The 21,329-nt window shown below is 35.3% G+C and overlaps 1 protein-coding gene across 2 annotated transcripts in view; it reads right to left on the minus strand.

The window, feature by feature from the left end:
• The window catches only part of LOC118735133 (serine protease 7-like), a 117,095-nt gene that overhangs the window by 17,331 nt on the left and 78,435 nt on the right, over positions 1-21,329 (minus strand). The gene's annotated exons all lie outside the window — the stretch shown is intronic.

Consider the following 21,329-nt stretch of genomic DNA (forward strand, 5'->3'; position numbering starts at 1 on the left):
AGCTAAAAAAACAGTACACTTCAGTACTTTTTTGTTAGGCGCAAAAATTGTACAATCCACTGCTAGTTTTATTAAAATCTTTAAATTTTTAGTTACATATGGGCACATATTTAGTTACATATGGGTACATATTAGGGATGTAAATTTTTTAGATGTTTACGATCCCGGGATTTTTGGGATCTCGTTGTTGCAATCCCGGGATCCCGGTATCCATTATTTTTCAACCACTTAGCTCAAAAAAACTTGAATCAATATTGTTTAAGAAGTTCTCCTACCATATAATAAATAATAAATCAATAGGTTTGAAACTTACTTTTTTATTTAAAGTGAAAATTATTTCATTAGTAAACATAACAAGACAGTAATTAATGTTATGGTCTGCCGAGTGTGACAAGTACCAACGTAAAACAATGTGTACGTTTAATTCAAGGCCGTCTGTTATATTCTTAACAACTTAATAATAAAACAATTTTACAATTTCGGAAAACTTATGTGTGGTTAAATCCCTCTGATGACGTTCATTATCTCAAGCAAAAACTTGGCTACCTTACTCAAGATGGCGTATTATACCTTAACGCAGGGTTTTATTTCTAAGAATTGAGAATGCTACTTTTATTTCGGATTCCCCAACAATTGAATTAATACACATGGTATGTCGCAAAAGCTCAATGTAAAAAAATAAAGTCAACAAAGGTATTTTGTGTTTGAAAGATTCTCGTAATTTCGAAATTCTAGTGGCAAAAATAAAAGAAACGCCATCTTTTTGTCAGCTTTGTCTATATTTCTTTTGTTTATTTAACATTAAATTTTTTTTGTAAAATTCTACGCATTATAGATACATATAATAAACTGTAGGAGCTTTAAAAAAAAGGTAAAACAAGACATTATTTTTTAATTTTGTTATGTACATACCTTTATGTACAATGTGCATATCCAATTAAATATATAAAAAAAATACATCCAGTGGTCAAAATATTACAGCCGAACCACTTTTTGCCAAGTTTTACCGTGTTATTTTGGTTGTTATTTAATTTTGATAATTTTTTCTTTAAGAAAACCCGTGTAAATCCAAGTTACCAACTTTGTGCAATATGAAAAAAATTCAACAAACTTTCGTACAAATTTCGAGCTTTTTTAAAAATTCTAAAAAATCAACCATAATTTTTAGCCATTTGAAACTTGTACTTTATTCTACTAGAATTCAATGGGCTAAAAAACTGAATACTCAGAATCTAATTAGAAACTCGAAAGTTTTACGAAAATTCGTTGAATTTTTTTAAATTGAATAAATTTTTAAGGCAGTGTCACTCGATTGGTACATTTGTACAGATTTGTGCATTTTTATATTGAGCTATAGGTACAAAATTTTTGAAAAAAATTTTTTTTTTAGTCAAAACCTTGGTACAATACAGCAATCTTGTATTGAAATATTTCAACAAACTATTGGGATATAGACAAATATTTGAGTATTCACACAATTGGGATACGATTTGCACCAAATTTCGGCAAATTTCCAATCGTGTGACACTGCCTTTAAACTTGTATTTATACGGATGTTGGTAAATAATGAACTATAAAAAACTAACCAAAATTAAATAACAACAAAAATAATATTTTACAACTGGTCAAAATTTGGTGCGACTATAATTTTTTCGACTACCGTACATAAGTTGACTTTGATTACTCGGCTATCATAGTAGCATAATGCCACTAATATTTGACTTACAAACAAAATACGGGCAGGAACCCTGTTTGTGTGAGATATTTTATTTTTATCCGTATTTTTCTTTTTATCAATCTTTGTTGAAATAAAAGTGAAAATAAAAAAATATTTTGTCGAAGTTTCAAGAATTTCTGAAATTGGGAAAAATTGGTGTAGCGGTTACCAAGATATACACATGTAATCATAAGTGGGCGAGGCTACGCCCATTTACTAAAAATTTATATTATTCTTATTTTACGTCGAAAATTCATTGTAAATATCAATTTTCAGTGAATAAGCTTCAGTAAAATATCGCAGTTTACGTATTTCTGAAAATTACCGATATATGCGAAGTGGGCGTGGTTACGGTCCGATTTGGCTCATTTAAAAACAACCGTTATGTGAACAAAGTTATAATTCCCTTGTGCATAACTGCGCTCGGGTGCAAAAGTGCCTACAGCTGAGATCACGGTTGCCATTTTGTAGGGATGTTCAAATAAGATCGGTGTTTTCATAAACCGTTTTCTTTTAACTTTTTAATTTAGGTGTTAATAATTTTTTTTTTTGCTTTTAAACTGAAAGCCAAAAACTCGGTTTTAACATTCCCCAGCAATGGATAATTATTTTGCAATTTGTCGAGATAAGAATAAAGTTTTACGGCGTACCACAAACTTCAAATTCACTAATCAATTTTGGTTTGCTGATCTAGTGCTAAAAAAGTTTTTCTTAGCTCACTTCGATTCTCTACCGAAAAGGTCCACATACCAAATTATGTAGGAGTAATACTTTCGAAGATACTTGCAATTTTTGTAAGAAAAATGTTTTAATCAATGTATTTATTAATTTTCATTTTTTGCGCACATTGAACTTTGATGGTCTTGGGTGAGCCTAAGATATTGACCAAAAATTGTCATCTTTCACATAGATTGATTTTAGAGCATAATGAACGATATTTTTGCTATTACCAATCAAAATTCTAAAAAAGCGAATTTTCGGCCTACGCCTACCAACTCCGAGCTAGTGCGTATCGTTGTTCTACAGAACTCCAATATACATAGACTTATTTCAGACGAAATACCTTAAATATCTTATCACGGAGAACATTGGTGCTGATGGTTGATTTAACGGTGTTCATTTGAGATTGACCCCTGGGCAACCCAATCCTGGTGTCTCCGAATGAAGCTTTAACGCATGTAATCGGATATTCATGGCACATTTTCTCACTTGACGATTTTTAGTAATAACTCGACTCCAGCGCCATTCGGAGGATGTTTTTTTCCAATTCTTTTGCCCTTACCGCTACCAATGCATAAGTATCTCGAATATAAGCGAGATCGGATCATAACTAAGATTTTTAGTAACAACACGCCTCGAGCGCTACCTGGCGGGTCAAAATGGGAATCTAAACTATCTAAACTATCCTACTCAAACACACACACAAAATTTCGTTAAAATCGGTTTCAGGCCTGTATGCAGCTCTCAAGAAAACTCCATATAAAATGACGTACAAGAAATGGCTAAGAAATTTTCTTGAGTCAAAATTCCTTAAGGCAGTACGCAGTTCTTAAGAAATTTACTACGCTTTCTACTACGGTTTTCCAAAGTTTTTTGTGAAAAAAGAGCACAAGGCAACCCAGGTTTGCAACAGAAATATATGCCCGTTCCATTGTTTCTTGAGGAAAGAGTGAGGCAACAGGCTGTGAGGTATCAAATATGTCAAAATTCCTTGGAAACACACGCGAAATAATGGCAATTTTTTCTTGACCGTTTTCTTGAGAGCTGCATACAGGGCTTAACTCACAAACACACGAACAGCAGAATTATATGTATGTATAAGAGTATGCGATTTAATTTCGTATACCTCTATATAGTACTATGTATATACTATTCGAGTATTCAACCATGAACACTCACGGAGATATGCAATATGAAAAATTCGGTTTATTTGAGTAGAGTAGAGTACTTGACTACAATTAACACATCCAGAGATATGCAGTATGAAAAACTCGATTTGTATGATAGGTGCCACGCCCCCTTTTCCAATAACATCAACTTTTTTTATGAGTATGCGATTAATTTCGTATGGGAGGTGCCACGCCCCCTTTTCCAATAACATCAATTTTTTCCATGAGTATGCGATTGATTTCATACAGGGTGTCCCAGAAGTAACCTGCCAAACTTAAGGAGAAGGAAGGAAGGCTCCCTGATAAACAAAAATTTTTCAGGTAAAAGTGTCACCGTTTTTGAAAGGTACATTATCTCTTGCTCCTGACATTATTTTGTGTTACTTACCGGGATTCGGACTAGAGTCAATAACAAGGGCTTTATCTATCAATATTTTTTATAAAGGATGGGTTCACGTGAAATAGAATATACATGAGTTGTTTGAAGAAAAATTTATTCATTTATTGATAAAATATGCTCAAATTGGCGACCTTCTACTCTAATACAAGCTCGGCACCTTTTAAGAAAATACGCTTAAACTCAATTGGGCTATCCCAGCAGCAGCTCCATTTATTTGTTCCCGAAAATGCTCTTCGTTTTGAATTATTTTTGAATAAATTTTGGCCTTAAGACAGCCCCAGTAGAAAAAATCGAATGGATTCAGGTCTGGCGATCGATCGGGCCACGTGATTGGCCCGTATCGTTCAATCCATCGGCGAGGATAAGTTTCGTCTAAATTAGCTCTTACTTCACGCCCGTAGTGAGCAGGGCATCCGTCATTTTGCTGCCATAGTCTTCGGGTACATTCGGGTTTAGGGGTACATCTTCTAAAAGAGTTGGAAGCCGTTCCTGAAGGAATCTTAAATAACTGTGGGAGTTGAGCGTTGGCGGCAGTTCCACAGGTCCCAATATCTGACAATTAAAAATACCGCACCATAAATTTATTTTGTGTTGGTACTGCGAACGATCTTATCTCATTTCGTGAGGATTGTCTATCTGCCTACTGTGAAGGTTATGTAAATTAAAATAACCATCACGTTCACATGATGATTCATCGCTCCAAATTATTTTATTAAAAAAGTTGGGGTCTGAATCATGCATTCGCAACATTTCACGGCAAAATCTAACCTTCGACAGGTAATCTCTTTCTTGTAGAGTCTGAACACGTTGAATGTGGTAGGGATGGTATTTTAAAGCTTTGTGAACTGTAGTTTTTGGTATTCCAGTCCGTCTTTCCATCATTCTCACTGAAGTCGGTGGACCTAGTTCCACTTCCTCTAACACAACTTTAACATCTACCGTTGCAGGACGTCCTGTCTCGCCGCCACGCCTTCCAGGTATGCGACCTTAAAAAAGTTAAAAATGATAGTTAAAAGAAGAATGGCTTCAAACAAGAAAGTTGTAAAAATTACTTACCTTCAGAAATTTCTCTATGGGTGCGGGGGAATACTTCACGACCCGGATGCTGACGATTTGGGTATGGGTCTGCATAGAGTCTTTGAGCAGCTCTGGCATTACAGAAAGCTTCACCGTAAATTAGGTGAATATCCGAATATTCATGCGACGTATACTGCGTGTTCTCTGTCATAGTATTAATAACACAATGTTCGAAGGGTCCAATTTCACAAAATCCACTTTCATTTTCGGAAAGTAACACAAAATAATGTCAGGAGCAAGAGATAATGTACCTTTGTACTATTTAGCATGTCATTGGCCGGTAACAAGACCAACTTAAATTTAAATCTATTAAATACATTCTAGCGTGTCTCAGTCCTTTACCCACAAAAGCGGCTATATTTTTTCTGTTTTCTATTCCAAATAGTAAGAGTGGCACCTTTCTGAAATCTCTATTAAATGAGCAATTTTTTTATGCAATGTAAAGTTATAGCTCAGTACATCTTTTTTCACCAGAGATAGTCAAAGCTGGGGAAGAAAATTTCAAAAAGTTAGAAATCGCAATATGGTCCTAATTTTATAATGTTTCCTTAATGTATTTTAACTACTTCCTTTTTGGTTGTTGTTGTTTCCGACAGGGTGGGTGTATGATGTATTATGGAACGAATTTCCGTCATCCCTTGTAAAATTTGGTTTGGAGACAAACCGGTTTCGGCGTTGTGCCATCTTCAGTGTCATTTTTCGTTCTGCATAATTTTTGTTGGTTGCTCGTATTTATACTCCTTGTTAACTACCTCTTTCTTTTTTTAGGTACGTCTTTTTAGTTTTGCAGTGTTTGCGGTACTCAATAAGTAGATGAATTGTTTTGGCTCGTTTTTGACGGCAGGTAGAAGTCCGTGATTTTTACCCCCTTTGTTTTTGCAGTTGGTGTATTCCCTTCCATATCTGTCCTTAATATTTTGTTGTTGTCATTCTTCTTCTTGTACAGTAGTTTTAGAGGTTCAAACAGTACGTCCGATGCAGTATTTATTTGCTCATTTATTATTTGTCCTTTGAATACATCATACACCCACCCTGTCGGAAAAAAACAACAACCAAAAAGGAAATATTTATGCCAGTCAGGCTTATTATTCCAAAACCAACTTACTATTGACTGTATACCAACGACGTTCACTGAAGATCAACAACACAAACGCCAATATTTGGTTTAATAAACACTGTATTGCTATGAATATTATACCAAAGTACGCACAAATGAAACCGAAATCAAAAACAACAACAACAACAAAAACAAATTGTTAGGAGAGCCGAGAACAACTACATCCAATGTGAATTAAAAAACTTGCACGCCAAAAAGGAACATACAAATGCGGAGCTATTGGCCATCCACCTACAGTTAGCGGAGCATCTGCCAATCCAAACCCTGATGGAAATAATAGAGAAAATAAAAGCCAATAATAAAAAACTCATGAAGAAGAAGTATGAAAGGTTGAACAAGAAACTCGTTAACTTAAGGACGAAGCAAAGCAACCACAAAATCATGAAAGATGCAGAACAGAAATTCCACTCCCGATTTGTAAACTTGACGGAGGTTTACATCAATGAGCAAGAAGCAGAACTATTAAAAAAAGGCCTCAAACACAACATTGAAAGTTACAACCGAAAGATGGAACTTGAACAAACTATCGTGGATACTGAAGTTATTATATCACGGCTTCCAACTGAAGAACAGGAGCACGCCAGACACATATGTCGGCACATAATTGAAAAAAGACATAAAGGCCAAGAAAACTAGGAAGCAGAAGAACGAAAACCAAACCATAAAAGGGCTCAAAGAAAAGCTAAGGGCAAACAATGTTATAACCACAAAAGCAGACAAAGGCAATACCACCGTATTAATTGATAAAAAATGATTATATAGAGAAAACTGAAAATCTAATAACTGAAATAGGGTGCAATAAATTGGGAAAAGATCCCACTGAAGAATACCGTGCAGCAATAAAGAATACCATAAAGAAAAGCACAACCATAATAAAGGATAATCTACCATATAGACTAACACTTATGAACCCGATTGTCCCTCCGTTGATTGCCTTGCCGAAGACACACAAACCAGGCACCCCGATGAGACCTATCATTAATTACAAGTCTGTTCCCGGATACAGACTCTCCAAGCACCTGCTGCTGAAGGATAATCTGGATCTACGCAATAAATATACTATTACAAATACAACGGAACTAATCGAGAAGATGAAATCGTTGAAGATCAACGAAAACACTAAATTCGTATCATTCGACATCAAGGACCTTTATCCATCGATACCAACAATAGAAACCATAAAGACCGTACAAGAAATACTGATGGGAAAAATGAAAAGAGAAGCTGTCACGGAAATAATAAACGCGTTGAAGGTTACATTAAAACAAAACTACTTCCGGTTCAACAATAAGATATATAAACAGATTAACGGGTTAGGAATGGGCAATCCGACGTCAGCAATACTCATGGAAGTATTCATGCAAACACTGGAGGAGAAATACATGAAAAACCTATCGACCAACCTAGGAGTAAAATTCTACGCGAGATATGTAGATGATGTAATATGTCTAATAGAGGGAAACAAAGAGAAACATATACTAGACTATCTCAACAAACAACACCAGAATATAAAATTCGCCATGGAAACGGAAGAGGAAAGAAAGATTAACTATCTGGATTTAACAATTAAAATAAACGATACCACGAGCAAGATAGAGTTCGAAATATACAGAAAACCAACAGCCACAGACACAATTATACACAATAGCTCAAACCACCCACAGCAACACAAAAATGCAGCATTTAGACAACTAATAACGAGGCTTGAAAGGACCCCTCTAACAGAAGAATGCTACAAGAAGGAACTGGATACAATATATGCCATTGCGGAAAATAACGGATATAGGAGAGGCCTGGTGGAGAAGTTAAGAAAGGACACAAAATCGAAAAAGACTAGCAAAGAGAAAAGCAATAAAAAAAACTTGGGCAGCTCTAACTTACACAGGAAAGACATCTTACAAACATGCCAAATTCTTTCATAAGTACGACATTCAGACATCATTTAAAACAAGGAACACAGTGGGAATTATATTGAAAGAGAAAATAAGCGAGGAAGACCCGCTAGATAAACAGGGTGTTTACAAGTTAACCTGCGAGTGCCGACACAGTTACATAGGACAAACAGGGCGAAATATAAGAACAAGGTATCGAGAACACATAAGGGATTATAATAAGAAAAAACGAAAACCAGAGGCTGCAATAGAATCGAACTTCGCGAATCACATGATCAAAAATACCAATGAAGATTGGACAAACAACAGAACTTCTACGTGTACAACATAAAGGACAAAGATTGAATATATTAGAAAATATGGAAATATATAAACAGAAGACCTTCAAAGGACAAATAATAAATGAGCAAATAAATACTGCATCGGACGTACTGTTTGAACCTCTAAAACTACTGTACAAGAAGAAGAATGACAACAACAAAATATTAAGGACAGATATGGAAGGGAATACACCAACTGCAAAAACAAAGGGGGTAAAAATCACAGACTTCTACCTGCCGTCAAAAACGAGCCAAAACAATTCATCTACCTATTGAGTACCGCAAACACTGCAAAACTAAAAAGGTGTACCTAACAAAAGAAAGAGGTAGTTAACAAGGAGTATAAATACGAGCAACCAACAAAAATTATGCAGAACGAAAAATGACACTGAAGATGGCACAACGCCGAAACCGGTTTGTCTCCAAACCAAATTTGACAAGGGATGACGGAAATTCGTTCCATAATACATCATATTTTAACTACATTGCATTTGAGTATGGAGTAGCAACTATCTGAAAGTATTTTACATAAAAATTTACAAGTTTGGCAGGTTCCTTCTGGGACACCCTGTATATGTATATCCCTACCAAGTTCCAGTACTCTACCGTGAATACTTCCAGAGATATGCAGTATGAAATATTTAGTTTGTATCGTAAAATAACCACGCCTACCTCCCATATAACGGCCCCTACAAGACGCGATTGACAGAAACTCCAACACATTCACAACGAAAACTAACACATATGCAAAATTTTATATGCCAGTTTGGCTCTGTAGCGAATGACTGTCATTTGATCCATCAAGTGAGTGTCAATGCTGATGGAAGTAACGGTAGTTGTTTGCCATAGTAACCACAAGATTCACTAGGGCTGCATTTTGTGCTCAACAAAAGTAGTTGTACCTGCGAAATAATGTCGAGTGCTTGGATATAATTTTGAACTTAATTAGTTTATTTTAATTTTATCATTATTCGACCCCGCTCATAGCAAAAGTAAGTAAAAATAAAAGTTTTCATTGTGGTATGACATTCTTTTTATATATAAACGTAATAAATAAAACCGTATTATAAAGTACTTGGTACTGAAGAAGTTCAAATGCGCACATCAACAGAAAAAAGAAATACGCAAAACGAAAAGATGCTCAAAACTTAAAGTGCTGTGGAAAAATAAAGATAAGTTTTATAAAATATTTCATTTAAAATGAATAAAAGAGATTCTAATTCCGCCATGAGCAAGAAAAACGGATTTACGAATCCAGTATTAAAAAATTGCATCGCATCGCCAGTTCTCTACCACTGCAGTCCTATTGCGCTGTGGATTTAATAGAAACAAAATTAAAAGATCCAGAGTATGCACAAGCCATGATAATGAATTATATTATGGAATACATATTTCACGTTCTAATTGCTGTACATAAATTTTTCAAAGGTCAATTACATATATCAAAAATAAAAGGTGTGTCTGAGGACGTAGTCAGCGGTATTAAACATTCATTTTCGGACGAGGCATTGCTGCAGCTTAACTGTGACGGCTGATGGGAGAGAAATCCACTAAACAAACTTATACTGGTTGACACAATCCTACGAAGTAATATGTACACATATTAGGGACACAACAAGTTCTGACCATTTATTTTTTCGTTATTTATTTATAACTATATACCTATATATAAACCTTTTTAACATACTTTGTCAAAAATTCTCAAAAATCGACGCAAGTTCTTAAATAAATTGTCAAAACGTATAAATAAATAGTATCCCTAATTATGTGGCCATTACCGTATACATATGTACATATCTTTTAACAATACACATTTTTTGATAATCTATTTCAATCCACTTAGATGCATTTAAAACGAAAGGTCCTTTTGAGTTCGAAAAGAAATCAGGAAGGCCATCGGCGTAGCCAGAATGAAATTTGGGGGGGTGCTCGACCCTATTAAGCTTGCATTTCAGGGTACTATTTTATATATATATAAGGAAAATTTGAAAGTTAGGGGGGGGAGGGTCTCGAGCACCCCCCTGCCCCTACCTGGCTACGCCCATGAGGAAGGCAATTGAGCTCAATGAAATGTATAATATGTATTAGGATATTGGATTTAAGTATGTACATATGTACGTTGGTGGCAAAAATAATAGAAACGCCTTATTTTGCTTAATTTTTGGCCACATTTCATTTGTTTATTAATGTTTAGTGTACTGTGCTTAGGGTAATGTATTTAGCTTCTAATTTTTTGACGATCAATAATTAGTTCATAAGATTTTATGAAAATAAAAGAAAAAACAAGTATTACATGTGTCATTAATGATAGATTTCTATATCGTGGGAGAGAGATCAGACTAGACGAATTTTTACATCAACTGTGAGTAATCAACAATGATATGAAAACATGACAGACTTGATGTGTCGTGATTGATCGGTTATAACATCAAATTTGATTGCACATTACTGACTTATATTTCTATCGAGGTTGATCACTCATAATTGTCGAAGATTTACATCACTGATGATTAAAATTTGAAGGCCGAACTCAAAGGGAGTAAGCAGTCTAGCAATATGCCAGAACGTATATGTTAGAAGGAGATGAAGCATCACACGTACACAAAAGTTTCCATCAGATTTTTCACACTGCCCTTTAGAATTTGATAGAAACTTGTAGGTAGCCAGTGACAGAAATCTCTATCAGTCTTGCTACTCAAATGATTTGTCAAATGATAGTCACTGTTCTTGCAGGGGTAGTTTTCAGAAATTCGAAAACTGCATTATTTTAGTAACTACTGAAACTTATTCACTCCAAATTTTTATTTACAATGATTTTTAGACAGAAAATAAGAATATTATACATTTTTGAAAAATGGGCATAGCCCATTGGTAACCGCTCCACGAATTTCTTCCAAATTTGGCACAGTTGTTGGCCTTGGAAAATAACTACGCCCACATCCATATAACGGTAATTTAGAGAAATACGAAATCTTCGTTAAACCAGTTAATACTGAAGCTAATTTATTCAAAATTGATGTTTGCAATAATTCTTTAGCAAAAAATACATATATGATAAAATTTTGGAAAGTACACGTGGCACCGCCCACTTATGACCACATATGTGTTACTCGGTAACCGTTCGATCAATTTGTATATTAGATACCAATATGAAAAATTCGGTTTGTACGGGAGGAGCCACGCCCCCTTCATTTAGCGGTATAAAATATACATTACCACCTATTTTCATACCTACTAAATATACAAAAAAAATTGCATACAAATCGATCAAGCCGCTTCGGAGGCCTTGACCACAAACATCGTGACACGACAGTTTTTTTGGATGGTGGCAACCCTATGCAAATGTTTTTTTGTTTTAAATTTTTTCGCATGATCGCAGCTTATTTACATTCAAATTTTTTTGGAAAATTTTTATATATACAGATTTTTTTTCGAATGGTGGTAACTCTATCCAATTTTTTTCTATATTAAATTATAGTAACTTAATTTATTTTTTCATACTTCAGATATCTGGCAGCCCCATTTTTCCATTTTTTTTTCTTCACAAACCTTCTACAGACAGAAATAAACAAAATGAAGTAAAAACGAAGCAAATCCGTAAAGCCGTTCTTGAGTTATTTTTATATGTAAAAACTAGCAGCCCGTCGAACTGTCCCGCCCAAAATTAATTTGTTTATTGAAACATTTTGGTCCAACATTTTCACCAACGATTCACGTTCACGATTTCCAGTCATGAATTTTTCTGCTAAAAGCGTAAACAGACGGAAGTGTTCTTCCGGATCAACTCGGGAATTAATTGCAGTTGATACGGATTAAGTCCGAGTTAATCCGGATCAACGCTGCCGTCTGTTTAAGCTTTGATATTGCGGTTTGGCCTTAAATAACCTAGCAAAAGTGTGCGTCCGTGAAAAAGTTCTTGAAATTCTCCAATGATCTGGCGTTTCACAGCACAGTTAACTGCTAAACGAAATAAATTTGAAGAACTTTTTCCTCTTCACTCCATGGCGGCGATGGTGAATCTGTTCATGAAACTGTACACTCTAAAAAGTGCATGTAAAACTACTACTGAAAAGTGTTTATTTTTCAACCAGAACCTGTTCAAGTATACGCACAAGATGTTCAAGATTTGATTTTGAACATGAGTTGTTTAAAATATACACATGAAATGTTTAGAATTACAAACATTTTGAAAGTAAAAATATATTTTTTACAAATAATAAATGCTAAGTGACAGGGGCGCACGCCGGAATATATTTTTGGGGGGAAAGGGTTTATACTTCTAAATATATATCATCAGCAAATACTGAAAATTCGCTCTTTAAAATACATTTATGAAAGTTTTATTTACAGTATGAAGTAAATATATAAACTTTTTAAAGTATCATCAATTGCATTTTATTTACATAAAATTTACAAAGAACTCAGACATTTTTAACCGGCTTCAAAAAAGGGGAGGTTATCAATTCTTCGGAGTACTTTTATTTCTATTATTTATTCCACCGCATAACTTTGCACCGCGTGAACCGATTCCAATAATTATTTTTTTTACCGGAAAGATGATACCTCGTCTCGTAATTTGGTTTAGATCCGATCATTAAATCATGAAAAAAATGAACGGTTAAAGATGCACTCAACTTTCAAAAGTAATACAAAATTTTACTAAAGAATTTTAATATAAATAATTTAAATAACTTCACGAAATTTTTACACTTTTTTATTTATTTTCGTCGATTTCTGGTTTCTCATTTTTTAATAATTCGAAGAACGAAAATTTAACTGAACTTGTATTTTTATCATGTAGCTCATTTTGGTGGAACGAATTCGAAATTAGCAAATTAAATCTTCGAATGCTTATTAAGTACATATGAGTGGTAAACTTTTTTAGGCTGTAAAGTGTAAAAAGCAACAGTAAGTGAGTATGCATTGCATATTTTTAGGACAATGTTTTCATTCGCAGTTAAACTTTAAAGAGCTCTCAAGAAAAAAAGAAAAATTCTTACAAAATGACGCACAAGAAATGGAAAAGAAATTTTTTTCTTTCAAAATTTCTTATATCATAATAAATTTAGCCCCAAAACCCACCCCTTGTGTAAGTAAACAGACATTGTTTAATTTTGCACACACTAGGAGAGGAAACTGGTTACCTCTCTTTATATGCGTAAATTTAAACGAAAATTTTTTAGAGGAAATTTTAAACATGTTATGTGTAAACTGTGAAAATGTGAACAATAAATGTTTAAAACTCAAAAAACAAATTTGAAATTTGTTCTACGCCACACATATGATAAGTAAAAGTAAGCAAGCAGTGTTTAAATTTGCATTCATTAAGAGAGGAAACTGGTTACCTATCTTAATATGCGCAAATTTAAACAAAAATTTTTTAGAGTGTATAGTATCGTTGTTCTACAGAAATCCAATAAACATAGACTTATTTCAGACGAAGTACATTAAATGTCTTATAAAGGAGGGCAATGGTTCTGATGGTTGATTTAAAGATGGTTATTTGACATTGACCCCTGGACCACTCAATCCTGGTGTCTCCGAATGAAGCTTTAACCCATGGTAATATTGGCAATTCACGTCCATTGGGCCAATCGGAACACACAGGAGTTCGACAAACTCGGCGGTACAGCACGTCAATGTAATCGGACATTCATGCCACTTTTCCCCACTTGACGATTTTTAGTAATAACTCGACTTCACCGCCACCCGGCGGCTGTTTTTTGAAATAGTACTGCCCTTACGAATACTTATCCCGAATATGAGTGAAATTGGAACCTAAATACGATATTTAGTAAAAACTCGACTCCCGAGCCACATGGCGGGCAAATTTTTTCTCAAAAATATCGTAACCAATACATATTTCGAATATAATCCAGATTGGATCATAACTAAGATTTTGAGTAATAACTCGCCTCCAGCGCCATTTGGCGGGTCAAACTGTGAATCTAACAATCCAGAGACCCACTCAAACACAAAAAAAAAAATTGTTAAAATCGGTTCACCCACACACAAAAGAATTATATATACATACAAAGATACGCCCCCTTTTCAAATAGCCCCAATTTTATCTAAGAGTATGGGATTGATTTCATATTTCTCCGTACCTTGTTCGAGTACTCTATCATGAACACTTCCAGAGATATGCAGTATGAAAAGTTCGGTTTGTATGGGGGTTGCCACGCCCCTTCTTCCAATAGCCCCAATTTTTCGTCATGATTATGCGATTGATTTTATATACCATGAATACTTCCAGAGATATGCAGTATTTTTTTGTTTGTTTTTTTTTTTGTTGTAGAGGTGGCACAAAGAATTGAAAGCCGATAAGTGTGGGACTTGCCTTTCGGCTCACCGCACTAAAAACCCACCCCTGCTCCGTTTCCCTCCTTCCGTGGAACAACCGCAAGGTATTACTTCGCGGAGGGGGAGCGGCCTATTGCATTTCTATGAAGATCTGAGGAGTTGTTCCGCTTGACGCAATTTTCTTAGGATAGTGTTTGCCATATGACAAACAACGGACCAATTTTCTGTTGACTCAAGCATGATATCCACCAGGTTCTCAACCTTAAGTGGCCTCCCCACCTTTATGCTCAAGTCGTCCCTTTGGGTTGTGAACTGCGGACAGACGAAAAAACAATGTTCAGCGTCTTCGATTACCTGCCCTGTACAGAAAGTGCAGTACGGGTCGTCTTCGTGCGTAAATCTGTGCAAGTATGCTTTAAAGCAGCCGTGTCCGGTTAGTATTTGAGTCAGGTAGAAGTCACCCTCTTCATGTCTTCTGTCAAGCCATTCGCTTATACTCGGAATAAGTCTATGTGTCCAGCGTCCGTTAGTTGAGTAGTCCCAGCGGATTTGCCACTGCTGAAAACAATTTCGTCTCACCCTTTCTTTCTCCTGCTTTTCAGATATTGCACCTATTTCTTTTGCCACTATGTCAATAGGACAGAGACCTGCTACTACTATGCAGTATGAGAAATTCGGTTTGTATTGGAGGTTCCATGCCCCCTTTTCCTATAACCTCTATTTTTCTCCATGAGTATGCGACTGTTTTCATGTATCTTCATACCATGTTCGAGTACTCTACCATGAACACTTCCAGAGATATGAAATATGAAGAATTGGATTTGTATGGGAGGTGCCGCGGCCCCTGCACCTAGCGGTAGGAAATATACTTTACATCCGATTCTCATACCCACCAACACACAAAATTTTATAAAGATCGGTTGAGCCGTTTAGGAGGAGTTCGACCACAAACACGGTGACACGAGATTTTTATATTTTTATTTATTAGATCAACTGCTGTTCGTGTGTTATCGCATAAATGTTTGTGGTCAAAAAATAAAAAAAATAAAAATAAAGTGATGTCAGCAGAGTAAGACGTGCTTTTGCAGTGCTCTTAAATATTAGTGTTATTCCTCGGAAATATCTTGAAATTTGCCAAAAGTTGCTAATCTGCCGGTGTTCGCGTGTGCTGCGAGTTGTTCCTGTTGCGGATACCTACGCACTGATTCACCTGACTTATTTTAACGCATGCTTCACCTGATAGCTTAAAAAGTTTGCATAAAACATACATACATACGACATCAACACGAAAAAATCCAACAAGAAAACCTGCATCCCCCCTAGTGATAGAACGATACGAGTACCGCGTACAGAATATCGATACTTTTCATGAGTACTGAGTAGTATCGAGAACTCGATACTTTTTCACAAGTACTGAGTAAATATCGCGAATGCCGAAAAGTGTCGACGAGTTAAGAACTTTTTGAAGATTTTTTTTTTTTTTAATTACCCAATAAATAACGTACGAATATTAACTTTAATATCCAATATGAATGTTATGAAAATGAACATAAAGCTCATTTACTTCAATGCTGTCATAGCTCAAAAAACTGAAAACCCGAGAAACACCCCTTTAAACTTTGTGATTCACATATCGTCACACTCATGCCAGAAGCATGAATGTGCAAATTTATCAGTTTTGAGTTATTGGGTTCTCTTGGTTAATCTTTAGATTTTCTATGTTATACCAAAACCCGGAATACCATGCGTACACTGAAAGTAAATATTTTACAATTTCATTTGCCCAAATGTAGAGCTAAGGCTGCGTTTCTCCAAACTCAGTTCCAATAAGCTCTTTATTTAAGTGAGTAAAAAGTGGTTGTAAAACAGACTTGCCCAGCGAAAGCCTTCATTTGTGCTAAGAGCTTTTGAAAGCTTTGGTACGCTACGTTGTAAAAGCAGGGCTGGTATACAAGTAAGCAGCAGATACACAAAATTGTGGCGTGTGTATATTGATCAGCTGATTAAACGTGTAACATCTCTGAGTGAGGTTATTCTGATTTAATTTTTATTTAAGTGAAGAGCATAGGTCACTTAAATCAAAATAAAAAACAAGTAAGAAAGTCTAAGTTCGGGCGGAGCCGAACATTAAATACCCGGCGCAAGTATTAAATATATGTTTTCCACCTTTCCGAAAGCTACCGCTACATGATAAGCTGGGGTGTATACATTTTAAGTAAATTAGCGTCCTTAAATTTCGAAATATTGAAATGTCAAGCATATCTGAAATTTACCGTTATATGAAAAGCGGCCTCAATTTTAGTCCGATTTCAACAATTTTCAACGGTTTGCTTTTATGTGGCAAGCACAATAACCATACCGAGCTTGGTACAAATTGCTAGAACGGTTAGCCAGATACATATATGTGATCACAAGTGGGCGGTGCTACGCCCATTTTCCAAAATTTTGTCATAAGCGTATTTCTTGGGAAAGAATTGTTGCAATCATCAATTTTGAATAAATTAGCTTCAATATTTACTAATTTATCGAAGATTTTGTATTTCTCGAAATTACCGTTATATGGGATGTGGGCGTGGTTATTGTCCGATTTTAGAAATTTTCGGCCAGTTGGTATGCTGTACTAGGAGCAACAACTGTGCCAAGTTTGGAAGAAATTGGTGTAGCGGTTACCAAGATATACACATGTAACCATAAGTGGGCGTGCCTACGCCAGTTTGCCAAAATTTTGTAATATTCTTATTTTTCGTCTAAAACTCATTGCAAATTTTCAGCCATTTAGTATGCTGTACTAAGGCCAACAACTGTGCCAAGTTTGGAAGAAACTGGTGCAGCGGTTACCAAGATATACACATGTAACCATAAGTGGGCGTGGCTACGCCCATTTTCCAAAAATTTATAATATTCATATTTTCCGTCTGAAACTCATTGTAAGTATCAATTTTGAGTGAATTATCTTCAGTAGTTACTAAAATATCGCAGTTTTCGTATTTCTTAAAATTACCGTTATATGGGAGGTAGGCGTGGTTATTATCCGATTTCGCCCATTTTCAATACCATCCGTCCCTCGAAGTTCACGTACCAAGTTTCGTTAAGATATCTCAATTTTTACTCGAGTTATCGTGTGCACAGACGGACGGACGGACAGACAGTCACCGCTTAATCGATTTCTCTTTTCATTCTGAGCATTTATGTATACATTTGTCTATATCTATCTCGATTCGTTTTGCCTGTTACAAACAACCGTTATGTGAACAAAGTTATAATACCCTTGTGCACAAGTGCGCTCGGGTATAAAAATTAAAATTGATTGGTGAAACCAAAAATTCGAAAATTAAAGGAATTTTCACTTAAACGAATCTGGTGAAACGCAGCCTAACAGCCAGTTTCACCAAACTATTTAAGTGGAAATTAACTTTAATTTAATTTTGTATTTAATTCTCATTTAAATAATTTTCAGTTTCAATAAACTATTTATTTAAGTGAGTAAAAAGTGGTTGTAAAACAGACTAGGCCAGCGAAAGCTTTCATTTGTACTGAGAGCTTTTGAAAGCTTTGGTTGTAAAAGCAGGGCTGGTATACAAGTAAGCAGCAGATACAAAATAATCAGGTGATTAAACGTGTAACACCTCTGAGTGTTCTTATTCTGATTTAATTTTTATTTAAGTGAAGAGCATAGGTCACTTAAATCAAAATTAAAATTGATTGGTGAAACCAAAAATTCGAAAATTTAAGTAATTTTCACTTAAATAATTTGGTGAAACTGGCTGTAAGTCTTGCAAAAAAAACTTTCAAACTTGATTTCCCAAAATTTTCTTTTTTAAACATTAATGTTTATGGAATACGGGTGACGATATGTATACTCCCATACTAATAATTAATACATATTTTGTTTGACACAGTTATGAAATTTTTACACAACCTAGAAGAAAATGTAACGGTCATTTCAACATTGGCTTCAGGTAAAAATGTTTAAATAATTGAAAAACGAATATCTTGCCTCCCCTTTGATAATGAACTCGACAACTTGGCCACTCTCCAGCATAAGGCAGCCGTCGTTAACCCATGTATGCTACCTTCGTTGTGAAATCCAGCCCATTCTTGAAGAAAATTTTTATAAAAGAGATCTTATTTTCCCAATAGAGAATGGGCTTCAACACATTAGATTCTCGTCTTCTACATTTGCATTTCATTTTCAAACTAAAGTTATTTACATGTACGCGTCAAAAAATTATAAAATATTAGCTTTTAAAAACTTGGAAATAAGCTTTTTGCTATAAACATTTAATTTACGCATGTAAATAAAGTAGAATTTTATTCCATAAACTCCTTTAGATCAGATTAAAACTATTAGGAGCTATGACTATTCAATTTACAAATAGGAAGAGGTGAAAAAAGCAAAGCAATCTGATTTTTGTTTAATTTTCGCGTTTGCTTTGAGAATACTTGGGAGTACGAGTATTATCGATACTTTTTTGCAAATATGAATACTGGCATCGATACTTTTTTAGAGTATTCTATATGAGTACTAGTACCGATACCTTTCTGAAAAGTTCTATCACTAATCCCCCCTAAAACTCCTCTCACGCCGGCATCAGCTATGTTTGACAGGATGGGGAAAAAAATAAAAGAGTAGAGAGACAACAGTTGACTGCGGTAATGATGAAATCGGAAGAGAGGGTTATGCAGAAGAATGGAGAGCTGGCTGCTGAAACGGCAAATTTAAAGACATTTGTGAAGACATTTATAAACGTGTTTTACTTAATTAATTAATTAAGAATTGTATATTAAATCTCAGGCCGGGGTTTTAATGCAACTATTTTGCCGAAGTGTGCACATAAATAAAGTGTTTATTGTGTGAAATAGCGCCGAGAGGTTAGTTCAATTTACAAACTTTAACAACAAATAACTTAAAAACTAGAAGCCTGCTGCGGCTAAAAGTATATATATTTGCAATCAGGAGAACTCCCTCTATCGTTCCATAGCTACTTTAATGCGGAACTCCGGGGATGCCAAACTAAATTGCAGCCATTTTTATACCCAACCTCATATTTTTCCGTGCGAAAACCTTTGGTTTTCAAAAATCGGTTCATTAAGGCCACTCTAATATACATACACACATATGTGCATCCAAATGAGATAAGAAAAACGTTGTAACTAAAAATATGCATGTGCATCAACGTACACCCACACACACATATGTACATATGGGTCATTCCTAATGTGACCAACCGTACTTCTTTCGGAAGTACAGTACTTCTTTTTGAGCCATTGTACTTCGTACTTCGAAGTACAGTCAAATGTACTTCTTTGCAATAGTTGCGTTCCAGATGCTTCACGATATTCACGAAATTCACGATTTGCAGGAACAGCTGTTTTCCCCATTAATAAACCTTATGGGAGGTGGTCACCTGGAACGACTTCCTGTAAAAACCTGCAAATCGTGAAGCATCTGGAACGCAACTATTGTTATGTACTACCCAAGGCACATTGAACAGGTAGAGCAGCTGATTTGGCTTTCTTTCAAATTATTCGGTCTCTAAGATGTCAAATATTTTTAATCTTTTCTCACAAAATTTTCAAAATCTTTTTGCATGTGAAACCTTTTCCCATACAAAACAAGCGATTGAAAAGCCACGTTTGGAGCGTTCCCCTAACTCCTAAGCACAAACGCTGATTTCTGGGCCTTGTATATGATGAATCAATGCTTCGAGAAGCAAACAATATTTACTAAGAAAAAAAAATCGCACCAGTGTGTTTCCAAACTTAACTTTTGATTTTTGCTCAAAATCAGAACAGTTTTTGACACTTTAGATAAGACAATCAACAACAAAATACACATAAATGTTGTTTTTGCTCTATTCCTTTTAAGTTGAAATTTCTTTAACTGTTTCGTAAAATTTCAAAAGGTTAGTCATCTCAGTTAAGAAAGGTACTCATATATCGTCACTAGAGACGAATAAAGGCGCGCTAGTGTTTCGACGGCGAAGAAAGACGCGTAATCATAGCTTTATGCTTGGCCAAGGACTGTCACTTCAGCATTATTCGCCAAAAGCTATTTACGGAATGTACATACTATTACAACCGCAAACATAGTTGACCGCGAAAATAAGTTTACGCGTCCTTCTTCGCCGTCAAATACTTTAACGCGTCTTTCTTCGCCGTCACCTATGTTAAAGAGTCTTTCTTCGCTGAACTTTTTTTATGCGCCTTTTTTCGCGGTCAACTTTTGAGCTCACGCCTTTATTCGTGTCTAGTGACGATATCAACGAATAAATTATGACTTTCATTCACTTCACTTCTCTAGCTGACAAATTCCATTATAAATGGCTACTAAATCAAGAAAAATTAAAAAGTGTTAGAGAGTTTAAAAATTTTGTGGCGAATCTTACTTGCTCCTGTGGATATTCAGAAACGACAGTATCGATGCCATAGTAAACATTTTCTTATCCGGGCAACATATTAACCATTTCCTTATTAACTATCGTACAGTGTTTATTTTTTGGACACGAAATTGCTCAATCCTTCAAGTGGTTTTGATTAAACTTGCATCTCGCAAAATATACTCTTACTGTCGTCCCTAAATTGGCGCGCCAAGCGTTGGGTTTTCTAGCGCC

This window comes from Rhagoletis pomonella, unplaced genomic scaffold (assembly GCF_013731165.1).
Source record: "Rhagoletis pomonella isolate Grant_MI unplaced genomic scaffold, Rhpom_1.0 Rhpom_scaffold_00003, whole genome shotgun sequence".
Lineage (NCBI taxonomy): Eukaryota > Metazoa > Arthropoda > Insecta > Diptera > Tephritidae > Rhagoletis > Rhagoletis pomonella.